Source organism: Callorhinus ursinus, unplaced genomic scaffold (assembly GCF_003265705.2).
Source record: "Callorhinus ursinus isolate GAN/ISIS: 27379988/994484 unplaced genomic scaffold, GSC_fseal_2.0 scaffold39, whole genome shotgun sequence".
NCBI classification, from domain to species: domain Eukaryota; kingdom Metazoa; phylum Chordata; class Mammalia; order Carnivora; family Otariidae; genus Callorhinus; species Callorhinus ursinus.
The window spans coordinates 14,728,816-14,742,806 of NW_027397101.1; positions in this window are offsets into that span (position 1 = coordinate 14,728,816).

The window sequence follows — 13,991 nt, forward strand, 5'->3', positions numbered from 1 at the left end:
TGGATTTTGATGCCTGTTTCTTTCCTCACATTAGGGAAGTTCTCTGCTATTATTTGCTCCAATATACCTTCTGCCCCTCTCTCTCTTTCTTCTTCTTCTGGGATCCCAATTATTCTAATGTTGTTTCATCTTATCATATCACTTATCTCTCGAATTCTGCCCTCGTGATCCTGTAGTTGTTTCTCTTTTTCTCAGCCTCTTTATTTTCCATCATTTGGTCTTCTATATCGCTGATTCTCTCTTCTGCCTCATTTATCCTAGCAGTTAGTGCCCCCATTTTGGATTGCACCTCATCAATAGCTTTTTTGATTTCGATTTGGTTAGATTTTAGTTCTTTTATTTCTCCAGAAAGGGTTTCTCTAATAACTTCCACGCTTTTTTCAAGCCCAGCTAGTATCTTTAAAGTCATGATTCTGAACTCTAGGTCCGACATCGTACTAATGTCCGTATTGAGTAGGTCCCTGGCTGACGGTACTACCTCTTGTTCTTTTGGCTGAGGTGATTTCTTTCGTCCTGTCATTTTGTCCAGAGGAGAATAGATGAATGACAGAACAAAATGCTAACAGGTTTACAACGTCCCCAGCAAATATACTGTATACAAATAAGAAAAGACCTGAAACCAGGGGTGAAGAAAGGGAAAGAAAGAAAAAAGAAAGAGAAAAAGAAAAAAAAAGATGAAAACAAAAACAAAACAATACAAAAAAAGCAGAATATGATCAAATATGATGAGGCTAGTGCATAGATCAGTGCCACACACTAGATTTTGGGCGTATTTTGGTCTGTTAGAAAAAAGTGCCTCCTAAAATTTTAAAGTAAGAAAGACATATATGTACAAAATAAGGGTTGATACAATGAAGGGATGGAAGATAACTGTAAAGAAGAAAATTATAAAAGATTTTATAAAAGGACTTGGTAAGATAAGTTGTTTGAAAAAAGAAAGAAGATTTAAAAAGAATAAAAAAAAGGAAAAAGGGAGAGAATGTGATCAGGCAGGAGACTAGAACAAAGCTATACACTAGTGATTTAGGGTATATTTTGATTTGTTAGAAGAAACTGTAGCTCAAAATTTTAAAGAGAGAACAACTTATATATATATGCCAAAAATAAGGGTAACTACTATGAAGGGATAAAATATGACTCTAAAAATGAAAAATAAAAAATGTTTTTTTTTTTAAAAGGGATTTATAAGATGTTGGTTAAAAAAGGGAAAAATAAAAATAAAAAAAAACAGTCAACAAAAATTAATTTTGATGAAATAATGAATCATGGTAAAAAAAAAAAAAAAAAAGCCATGAATTCTGTGTTCAGTATTCCCCTAGCGCTGGAGTTCTCCCATTCTCCTTGATCGATCAACTTTGTCTTGGCTTGTTGGCTGTTCGTGCTGATCTTCTGGGGGAGGGGCCTGTTGCTGTGGTTTCCAAATATCTTTGCCGGAGGCGGAATTGACCCGCCCTTGTCGGTCCGGGCTAAGGAAACTGCTCAGGTTTGCTCTCAGGAGCTTTTGTTCCCTGCAAGCTCTCAGTACAGCTTTGGAGGACCAGGGCAGAAATGGTGGCCTCCCAATCTCCACCCGGAGGAGCTGAGAACTCGGGGCCCCGCTCCTCAGTGTGCCCCCAGAGAAAAGCAGTCACTTCCATGTCCCCGGTCTCCGACCGCACTCCGTGCTCACCCGGCCTGTGATCGAGCGTTGCTATCTCTGGCACACGACCCCGCGCGGAATCTCCAAACCCAGCAGATCCCTGCAGTGCGTTCCCGCACAGCTCCTCCCCGGGAAGGAAGGGTATTCTCCCTGGATCTGCTGCTTGTTGGGTCCCTGCTGGGGGAGCCGTGCCCCGACTGGGCCGCAGATCACAGTTTATGGCAACCCCGAGCTGAGAGCCCGCGACTCTGCTCCGTCCCTGCAGCCGGCTTCCCAGCTCTGATACCTGGGAGCTCTGGCGCACTCAGGCACCCCTGGTCTCTCTGTGACCCCAAGGGTCCTGAGACCACACTGTCCCGGGAGGATTCCACCCCCCGCTTAGCCACTGCAGCTATGTCCCTCCGCCGAGCCAACTTCTAAAAGGTCCGATTTTGTGCTCCGCGGCTATATCACTTGCCAGAAGCGGCCGGCGGAGACCCCTCCCCCGCCGTCTATCCTCCCGAATATCGCCTCGGATTCACTTCTCCGCACGTCTTACCTTCCAGTAAGTGGTCGCTTCTCTGTTCAGAGAGTTGTTGCTACTCTCCTGTTCGATCTCCTGTTGAGTTCGTAGGTGTTCAGAATGGTTTGATCCCTATTCAGCTGAATTCCTGAGACCAGACGAAATCTAGGTCTCCTACTCCTCCGCCATCTTGCTCCTGTCTTTTTTTTTTAATGTTTGTTTTTCCCTTTTACAACCAACATCATATCAATCCCTTTTTTAAAAAACATTTTTATTTTCCATTTTTAGAGTCATATTCTATCCATTCATAGTAGTTACCCTTATTTTTGGCATATATATATAAGTTGTTCTCTCTTTAAAATGTTGAGATAGAGTTTTTTATAAAAGATCAAAATATACCCTAAATCTCTAGTGTATGGTTTTGTTCTAGTCTCCTGTCTGATAACATCCCCTCTCTTCGTTTTTCTTTCTTCCTTTTTTTTTTAAATCCTCCTCTTTCTTTTTTCAAACAACTTCTTATCTTATCAATAACTTTTACAAATTTTTTTATAATTTTCATCTTTTCTTAAATAATTTTTATTGTTATATTAAACGCCATACATTACATCATTAGTTTTTGATGGAGTGTTCCATGATTCATTGTTTGTGCATAACACCCAGTGCTCCACGCAGAATGTGCCCTCTTCAATACCCATCAAGAGGCTAACCCATCCCCCCAGCCCCCTCCCCTCTAGAACCCTCAGTTTGTTTTTCAGAGTCCATCGTCTCTAATGGTTCGTCTCCCCCTCCGACTTACTCCCCTTCAGTCTTCCCCTCCTGCTATCTTCTTCTTTTTTTTTCCTAACATATATTGCATTATTTGTTTCAGAAGTACAGATCCGTGATTCATCAGTCTTGTAGAATTCACAGCGCTCACCATAGCACATACCATCCCCAATGTCTATCATCCAGGCACCCAATCCCTCCCACCCCCCACCACTCCAGCAACCCTCAGTTTGTTCCCTGAGATTAAGGATTCCTCATATCAGTGAGGTCATATGATACATGTCTTTCTCTGACTGACTTATTTCACTCAGCATAACACCCTCCAGTTCCAACAACGTCGGTGCAAATGGCAAGATCTCATTCCATTTGATGGCTGCATAATATTCCATTGTGTATATATACCACTTCTTCTTTATCCATTCATCTGTGGATGTACATCTTGGATCCTTTCCACAGTTTGGCTATTGTGGACATTGCTGCTATAAACATTGGGGTGCATATACCCCTTCGGATCCCTACATTTGTATCTTTGTGGTAAATACCCAGTAGTGTAATTGCTGGATTGTATGGTAGCTATATTTTCAAGTGTTTGAGGAACCTCCATACTGTTTTCCAGAGTGGTTGCAGCAGCTTGCATTCCCACCAACAGTGTAGAAGGGTTCCGCTTTCTCCACATCCCCGCCAACATCTGTCGTTCCCTGACTTGTTAATTTTAGCCATTCTGATTGGTGTGAGGTGGTATCTCATTGAGTTTTGGTTTTGGATTTCCCTGATGCCGAGCGATGTTGAGCACTTTTTCAGGTGTCTGTTATCCATTTGGATGTCTTCTTTGGAAAAATGTCTGTTCATGTCTTCTGCCCATTTCTGGATTGGATTATTTGTTCTTTGGGTGTTGAGTTTGATAAGTTCTTTATAGATTTTGGATACTAGCCATTTATCTGACATGTCATTTGCAAAGATTTTCTCCCATTCTGTTGGTTGTCTTTTGGTTTTGTGGACTGTTTCTTTTGCTGTGCAAAAGCTTTTATCTTGATGAAATCAAAAAGTTCATTTTTTCCCTGGCTTCCCTTGCCTTTGGCAATGTTTCTAGGAAGAAGTTGCTGTGGCTGAGGTGGAAGAGGTTGCTGCCTGTGTTCTCCTTTAGGATTTTGATGGACTCCTGTCTCATATTTAGGTCTTTCAACCACTTGGAGTCTATTTTTGTGTGCGGTGTAAGGAAATGGTCCAGTTTCATTCTTCTGCATGTGGCTGTCCAATTTCCCAACACCATTAGGAGAAGAGACTGTCTTTTTTCCATTGGACTTTCTTTCCTGCTTTGTCAAAGATGAGTTGACCATAGAGTTGAGGGTCCATTTCTGGGCTCTCGATTCTGTTCCATTGATCTATGTGTCTGTTTTTGTGCCAGGACCATACTCTCTTGATGATTATAGCTTTGTAATAGAGCTGGAAGTCCGGAATTGTGATGCTGCTAGCTTTGCTTTGCTTTTTCAATATTCCTCTGGCTATTTGGGGTCTCTTCTGTTTCCATACATATTTTAGGATTATTTGTTCCATTTATTGAACAAGGTGGATGGTATTTTGATGGGGATTGCTTTGAATGTGTAGATCGCTCTAGGTAGCATTGACATCTTCACAATGTTTGTTCTTCTAATCCATGAGCATGGAACGTTTTTCAATTTCTTTGTGTCTTCTTCAATTTCCTTCGTGAGTATTTGATAGTTTTCTGAGTACAGATCCTTTGCCTCTTTGGTTAAATTTATTCCTAAGCATCTTATGGTTTTGGGTGCAATTGTAAATGCGATCGACTCCTTGATTTGTCTGTCTTCTGTCTTGTGGGTAGTGTATAGGAATGCCACTGATTTCTGTGCATTGATTTTATATCCTGCTACTTTACTGAATTCCTGTATGAGTTCTAGCAGTTTTGGGGTTAAGTCTTTTGGGATTCCACATACAGTATCATATCATCTGCAAAGAGGGAGAGTTTGAATTCCTCTTTGCCGATTTGGTTGCCTTTGATTTCTTTTTGTTGTCTGATTGCTGTGGCTAGGACTTCTAATAATATGTTGAACAGCAGTGGTGAGAGTGGACATCCCTGCCGCGTTCCTGACCCTAGGGGAAAAGCTCTCAGCATTTCCCCATTGAGAATGATATTGGCTGTAGGTTTTTCATAGGTGGCTTTTATGATATTGAGGTATGTACCCTCTATCCCTATACTCTGAAGAGTTTTCATCAAGAAAGGATGCTCTACTTTGTGAAATGCTTTTTCTGCATCTATTGAGAGGATCATATGATTCGTGCTCTTTCTTTTGTTAATGTATTGTATAACGTTGATTGATTTGCGGATGTTGAACCAGCCTTGCAGCCCAGAGATAAATCCCACTTGGTCGTGGTGAATAATCCTTTTAATGTACTGTTGGATCCTATTGGCTATTATTTTGGTGAGAATTTTTGCATCCATGTTCATCAAGGATATTGGTCTGTAATTCTCCTTTTTGATGCGGTCTTTGTCTGGATTTGGGATCAAGGTAATGGTGGCCTCATAAAATGAGTTTGGATGTTTTCCTTCCATTTCTATTTTTTGGAACAGTTTCAGGAGAAAAGGTATTAATTCTTCTTTAAATGTTTGATAGAATTCCCCTGGGAAGCCATCTGGCCCTGGGCTTTTGTTCCTTGGGAGATTTTGGATGACTGCTTCAATTTCCTTAGTGGTTATAGGTCTCTTCAGGTTTTCCATTTCTTCCTGGTTCAATTTGGTAGTTGATATATCTAGGAATGCACCCATTACTGCCAGGTTATCTAATTTGCTGGCATAGATTTGCTCATAATATGTTCTTATAATGTTTGTATTTCTTTGGTGTTGTTTGTGATCTCTCCTCTTTCATTCATGATTTTGTTGATTTGGGTCCTTTCTCTTTTCTTTTTGATCAGTCCGGCTAGAGGTTTATCAATCTTGTTAATTCTTTCAAAGAACCAGCTCCTAGTTTCGTTGAACTGTTCTACTGTTCTTTTGGTTTCTAGTTCATTGATTTCTGCTCTGATCTTTATGATTTCTCTTCTCCTGCTGGGTTTAGGCTTTATTTGTTGTTCTTGGTCCAGCTCCTTTAGGTGTAGGGTTAATTTCTGTATTTGAGACCTTTCTTGTTTCTTGAGAAAGGCTTTTATTGCTATATATTTTCTTCTTGGGACTGCCTTTGCTGTATCCCATAAGATTTTGAACAGTTGTGTTTTCATTTTCATTGTTTTCCATAATTCTTTTAATTCTTCTTTAATTTCCTGGTTGACACATTCACTCTTCAGTTGGATGCTCTTTAGTCTCCATGTATTTGAGTTCTTTTTGACTTTCCTCTTGTGATTGAGATCTAGTTTCAAAGCACTGTGGTCTGAAAATATGTAAGGAATAATCCCAATCTTTTGGTATCGGTTGAGATGTGATTTGTGACCTAGGATGTGATCAATTCTGGAGAATATTCCATGGGCACTAGGGAAGATGTGTATTCCATTGTTTTGGGATGGAATGTTCTGAATATATCTGTGAAGTCCATTTGGTCCAGTGTTTCATTTAAAGTCTTTATTTCCTTGTTGATCTTTTGCTTAGATGATCTGTCCATTTCAGTCAGGGGGGTTATAAAGTCCCCCACTATTATTGTACTGTTTTCAATGTGTTTCTTTGCTTTTGTTATTAATTGCCATATGAATTGCTCCCATGTTAGGGACATAGATATTTATAATTGTTAGATCTTCTTGTTGGATAGACCCTTTAAGTAAGATACAGTGTCCTTCTTCATTTCTTATTACAGTCTTTGTTTTAAAATCTAATTTGTCTGATATAAGGATTGCCACCCCAGCTTTCTTTTGTTGTCCATTAGCATGGTAAATTGTTTTCCACTCCCTCACTTTCAATCTGTGGGTGTCTCTGGGTCTAAAATGAGTCTCTTGCAGACAGCATATTGATGGGTCTTGTTTTTTAATCCAATCTGATAGCTTGTGTCTTTTGATTGGGGCATTTAGCCCATTTACATTCAGGGTCACTTTTGAAAGATATGAATTTAGTGCCATTGTATTGCCAATAAGGTGACTGTGAATGTATATTGTCTATGTTCCTTTCTGATCTATGTTGCTTTTAGGCTCTCTCTTTGCTTAGAGGACCCCTTTCAATATTTCTTGGAGGGCTGGTTTCGTGTTTGCGAATTCCTTTAGTTTTTGTTTGTCGTGGAACCTTTTTACTTCTCCTTCTATTTTCAATGACAGCCTTGCTGGATATAGTATTCTTGGCTGCATATTTTTCTCGTTTAGTACTCTAAAGATATCATGCCAGTCCTTTCTGGCCTGCCAGATCTCTGTGGATAGGTCTGTTGCCAATCGAATGTTTCTATCATTATTGGTTACATATCTTTTCTCCCGAGCTGCTTTCAGGATTTTCACTTTGTCTCTGAGACTCATAAGTTTTACTATTAGATATCGGGGTGTTGACCTATTTTTATTTATTTTGAGAGTGGTTCTCTGTGCCTCCTGGATTTTGATGCCTGTCTCCTTCCCCACATTAGGGAAGTTCTCTGCTATAATTTGCTCCAATATTCCTTCTGCCCCTCTCACTCTCTTTCTTCTTCTTCTGGGATCCCAATTATTCTAATGTTGTTTCGTCTTATCGTATCACTTATCTCTCGAATTCTGCCCTCGTAATCCTGTAGTTGTTTCACTCTCTTTTTCTCAGCCTCTTTATTTTCCATCATTTGGTCTTCTATATCACTCTTTCTTTCTTCTGCCTCATTTATCCTAGCAGTTAGTGTCCCCATTTTTGATTGCACCTCATTAATAGCCTTTTTTATTTCGACTTGGTTAGATTTTAGTTCTTTTATTTCTCCAGAAAGAGTTTCTCTAATAACTTCCACGCTTTTTTGAAACCCAGCTAGTATCTTTAAAGTCATGATTCTGAACTCTAGGTCTGACATCGTACTAATGTCCGTATTGAGTAGGTCCCTGGCAGATGGTACTACCTCTTTTTCTTTTTGGTGAGGTGATTTTTTTTCATCTTGTCATTTTGTCCAGAGAACAGATGAATGAGAGAACAAAATGCTAACAGGTTAACAACGTCCCCAGCAAATATAATCTATACAACTCTGAAAAGACCAGAAACCAAGGGAAAAGAAAGGGAAAGAAAGAAAAAAGAAAGTGAAGAAAAAGAAAAAGAAAAATATAAAAACAAACAAAAACATAACAAAACAAAAAAATAGAATATGATCAAATATGATCAGGCTAGTGGGTAGATCAGTGCCACACACTAGATTTTGGGTGTATTTTGGTCTATTAGAAGAAAGTGCCTCCTAAAATTTTAGAGGAAGAAAGACTTATATATGTACAAAATAAGGGCTGATACAATGAAGGGATGGAAGATGACTGTAAAGATGAAACTTATAAAAGGTTTTATAAACGGAATTGATAAGAAGTTGTTTGAAAGCTGAAAGAAGATTTACAAAAAAGAAAAAAGAAATGTAAAAAATGCGAGAGACTGTGATAAGGCAGGAGACTAGAACAAAGCCATACACTAGTGATTTAGGGTATATTTTGATCTGTTAGAAGAAATTGTATCTCAAAGTTTTAAAGAAAGAAGAACTTATATATATATATATGCCAAAAATAAGGGTAACTACTATGAAGGGATAAAATATGACTCTAAAAATGAAAAATAAAAAATGTTTTTTTTAAAAAAGGGATTGATAAGATGTTGGTTTAAAAAGGGAAAGAGAAAAATTTAAAAAAAAGAGAAAAAACAGTTACAAAAATTAACTTTGAAAAACTAATGAATCATGGTAAAAAAGCCAATGAATTCTATGTGCAGTATTCGCCTAGCGCTGGAGTTATCCCGTTCTCATTGATCAGTAAACTTGGCCTTGGCTTGCTGGTTGTTCGTGTTGATCTTCTGGAGGAGGGGCCTGTTGCTGTGGTACCCAAAAGCCTTTGCCAGAGGCAGAATTGCCCCGCCCTTGTCGGTCCGGGCTAAGCAAGCTGCTTGGGGTTGCTCTCAGGAGCTTTTGTTCCCTGCAATCTCTCTGCACAGCTTTGGAGGACTAGGGTGAAAATGGTGGCCTCCCACTCTCTGCCCGGGGGAGCTGAGAACTCGGGGCCCGCTCCTCTGTGCACCCCCAGAGAAAAGCAGTCACTCCTGACTCCCTGGTCTCTGGCCGCACTCCGCGCACACCTGGCCGTGACCGAGCGTTTCTATCCCTGGCACCCGACCCCGTGTGGAGTCTCCAAACCCAGGAGTTTCCTGCGGGGCGCTTTTGTGTTGCTCCTCCTAGGGGAGCAAAGGGAGTCACCCCAGCTCTGCCGCTTGTGGGGTCCCTGCTGGAGGAGCAGTGGCCCGACTGGGCCACGGATCACAGTTTATGGCAACCCCGAGCTGAGACCCCGCACCTCGGCTACGTCACTGCAGCCGGCTTCTTCGCTGCAATACCTGGGATCTCTGCCACACTCAGGCACCCCCGGTCTTTCTGTGACCCCGAGGTTCCTGAGACCACAGTGTCCCGCGAAGGTTCCACCCCCAGCTTAGCCACTGGAGTGACGTCCCTCAGCGGAGCTGACTTCTAAAAATTCCAATTTTGTCCTCCGGGACTATATCACTTGCCAGAAGCGACTGACGGAGGCCCCCTCCCCCGCCGTCTATCCTCCTGAATATCGCCTCAGATTCACTTCTCCGCACGTCCTACCTTCCAGAAAGTGGTCGCTTTTCTGTTCAGAGTGTTGTTACTGTTCTTATCTTCGATCTCCTGTTGATTTCATAGGTGTTCAGAATGGTTTGATCCCTATTCAGCTGAATTCCTGAGACCAGACGAAATCCAGGTCTCCTACTCCTCTACCATCTTGCTCCACCCCCTATAATTTTCATCTTTAAAGTCATATTCCATCCCTTCATCATATCAACCCTTATTTTTGTACACATATAACTTTTTCTTTCTTTAAAATTTTGGGAGGCATTATCTTCTAACAGACCAAAATACACCCAAAATCTAGTGTGTGGCACTGATCTATGTACTAGCCTGACCATATTTGATCATATTCTGTTTTTTTTTTGCTTTGTTTTGTTTTGTCCTTTTTTTTTTTTTTAAGTTTTTTCTTTCTTCCCCTTTTTTTTCCCCCAGTTTCAGGTCTTTTCTGATTTGTTTAGAGTATATTTTCTGGGGACGTTGTTACCCTGTTAGCATTTTGTTCTCTCATTCATCTATTCTCCTCTGGACAAAATGACAGGATGGAAAAAATCACCTCAACAAAAAGAACAAGAGGTAGTACCGACTGCTAGGGACCTATTCAATACTGATATTAGTATGATGTCAGACCTAGAGTTCAGAATCATGATTTTAAAGATTACAGCTGGGCTTGAAAAAAGCATAGAAGTTATTAGAGAAACCCTTTCTGGAGAAATAAAAGAACTAAAATATAACCAAGTGGAAATCAAAAGGGCTATTGATGAGGTGCAAACAAAACTGGGGGTGCTAACTGCTAGGATAAATGAAGCAGAAGAGAGAATTAGTGATATAGAAGACCAACTGATAGCAAATAAAGAAACTAGGAAAAGAGAAATAAACAACTACTGGATCACAAGGGCAGAATTCGAGAGAAAAGCGATACCATAAGATGAAACAACATTAGCATAATTGGGATCCCAGAAGAAGAAGAAAGAGAGGGAGACGCAGAAGGTATATTGGAGCAAATTATAGCAGAAAATTTCCCTAATTTGGGGAAGGAAACAGGCATCAAAATCCAGGAGGCACAGAGTACCCCTCTCAAAATCAATAAAAATAGGTCAACACCCCGACATCTAATTGTAAAACTTACGAGTCTCAGAGACAAAGAGAAAATCCTGAAAGCACTTTGGAACAAGAGATCTGTAACGGACAATGGTAGAAATATTAAATTGGCAACAGACCTATCCACAGAGACCTGACAGGCTAGAAAGGACGGGATGATATATTCAGAGCACTAAATGAGAAATATATGTAGCCAAAAATACTATATCCAGCTAGGCTGTCACTGAAAATAGAAGAAGAGATAAAAAGCTTCCAGGAGAGACAAAAACTAAAGGAATTTGCAAATACAAAACCAGCCCTACAAGAAATCTTGAAAGGGGTCTTCTAAGCAAGGAGAGAGCCTAAAAGCAGCATAGACCAGAAAGGATTACTGACAATATACAGTAGCAGTCACCTTACAGGCAATACAATGGCACTAAATTCATATCTCTCAATAGTTACCCTGTATGTAAATGGGATAAATGCCCCAATCAAAACACACAGGATATCAGATGGGATAAAATATAAGACCCATTGATATGCTGTTGGCAAGAGACTTATTTTAGACCCAAAGACACCCCAACATGGAAAGTGAACAGGTGGAAAACAATTTACCATGCTGATGGACACCAATAGAAAGCTGGGGTGGCAATCCATATATCAGATAAATTAGCTTTTAAACCAACGTATGTAATATGAGATGAGGAAGGACACTATATCCTATTTAAAGAGGCTATCCAACAAGAAGATCTAACAATTGTAAATATCTATGCTCCAAACATGGGAGCAGCCAATTATATATGGCAATTAATAACAAAAGCAAAGAAACACATTGACAACAATACAATAATAGTGGGGGACTTTAACACCCCCTGATTGAAATGGACAGATAATCTAAGCAAAACATCAACAAGGAAATAAAGATTTTAAATGACACACTCAAACAAATGGACTTCAAAGACATATTGAAACATTCCATCCCAGAACAACAGAATACACATTCTTCTCTAGTGCACATGGAACATTCTCCAGAATAGATCACATCCTACATCAGAAATCAGGTCTCAACCGGTACAAAAAGATTGGGATCATTCCCTGCATATTTTCAGACCACAATGCTTTGAAACTAGAACTCAATTACAAGAGGAATGTCAGAAAAAACTCAAATACGTGGAGGCTAAAGAACATCCTACTAAAGAATGAATGGGTCAACCAGAAAATTAAATAAGAATTAAAAGAATTCATGGAAACCAATGAAAATGAAAACACAACTGTTCAAAATCTTTGGGATGTGGCAAAGGCAGTCCTAAGAGGAAAGTATACAGCAATACAAGCCTTTCTCAAGAAACAAGAAAGGTCTCAAATACAGAACCTAACCCTACGCCTAAAGGAGCTGGGGACAGAACAGCAAATAAAGCCTAAACCCAGCAGAAGAAGAGAAATAATAAAGATTAGAGTAGAAATCAATGAAATAGTAACCAAAAGAACAGTAGAACATATCAACGAAACTAGGAGCTGTTTCTTTGAAAGAATTAACAAGATTGATAAACCCCTGGCCAAACTAATCAAAAAGAAAAGAGAATGACCCAAATCAATAAAATCAGGAATGAAAGAGGAGGGATCACAACCAAGGCCAAAGAAATACAAACAATTATAAGAACATATGATGAGCAACTCTATGCCAGCAAATTAGATAACCTGGAAGAAATGGATGCATTCCTAGAGATGTATCAACTACCAAAACTGAACCAGAAATAGAAAACCTGAACAAACCTATAACCACTAAGGAAATTGAAGCAGTCATCAAAAATCTCCCAAGAAACAAAAGCCCAGGGACAGATGGCTTCCCAGGGAAATTCTACCAAATATTTCAAGAATTAATACCTATTCTCCTGAAACTCTTCCAAAAATTAGAAATGGAAGGAAAAGTTCCAAACTCGTTTTATGAGGCCACCATTACCTTGATTCCCAAATCAGACAAAGACCCCATTAAAAAGAATTACAGATCAATATCCTTGATGAACATGGTTGCAAAAATTCTCACCGAAATACTAGCCAATAGGATCCAACAGTACATTAAAAGGATTATTCAGCACGACCAAGTGGGATTTATCCCTGGGCTGCAAGGTTGCTTCAACATCCGCCATCAATCAACGTGATACAATACATTAACAAAGAAAGAACAAGAATCATATGATCCGCTCAATAGATGCAGAAAAAGCATTTGACAAAGTACAGCATCCTTTCTTGATCAAAACTCTTCAGAGTATAGGGATAGAGGGTACATACCTCAATATCATAAAAACCATGTATGAAAAACCAACAGCGAATATCATTCTCAATGTGGACAAACTGAGAGTTATCCCCCTAAGGTCAGGAAAATGGCAGGGACTTCCACTATCACGACAGCTATTCAACATAGCATTAGAAGTCCTTGCCACAGCAATCGGACAACAAAAAGAAATCAAAGGCATCCAAATCGGTATAGAAAAATTCAAACTCTCACTTTTTGCCAATGATATGATACTTTATGTGGAAAACCCAAAAGGCTCCACCCCAAAACTGACATTTACACCAAAAACAAGACAGAAGAAGAGAAATTAAGGAGTCGATCCCATTTACAATTGACCCAAAATCATCAGACACCTACGAATAAATCTAACCAAAGAGGCAAAGAATCTGTACTCAGAAAACTGTAAAATACTTATGAAAGAAATTGAGGAAGACACAAAGAAATGGAAAAACCTTCCACGCTCATGGATTAGAAGAACAACATTGTGAAGATGTCAATGCTGCCTAGAGTAATCAAAATATTCAATACAACCCCATCAAAATATCATCCACTTTTTTCAAAGAAATGGAACAAATAATCCTAAAATTATTATGGAACCAGTAAAGACCCCGAATAGCCCGAGGAATGTTGAAAAAGTAAAGCAAAGCTGGCGGCATCACAATTCCGACCTTCCAGCTCCATTACAAAGCTGTCATCATCAAGAGAGTATGGTACTGGCACAAAAACAGACACATACATCAACGGAACAGAATCGAGAGCCCAGAAATGGACGCTCAACTCTATGGTCAACTGATCTTTGACAAAGCAGTAAAGAATATCCAATGGAATAAAGACAGTCTCTTCAATAAATGGTGTTGGGAAAATTTGACAGCCACATGCAGAAGAATGAAACCGGACCATTTCCTTACACCACACACAAAAATAGACTCCAAATGGTTGAAAGACCTAAACGTGAGACAGGAGTCCATCAACATCGTAAAGGAGAACACAGGCTGCAACCTCTTCGACCTC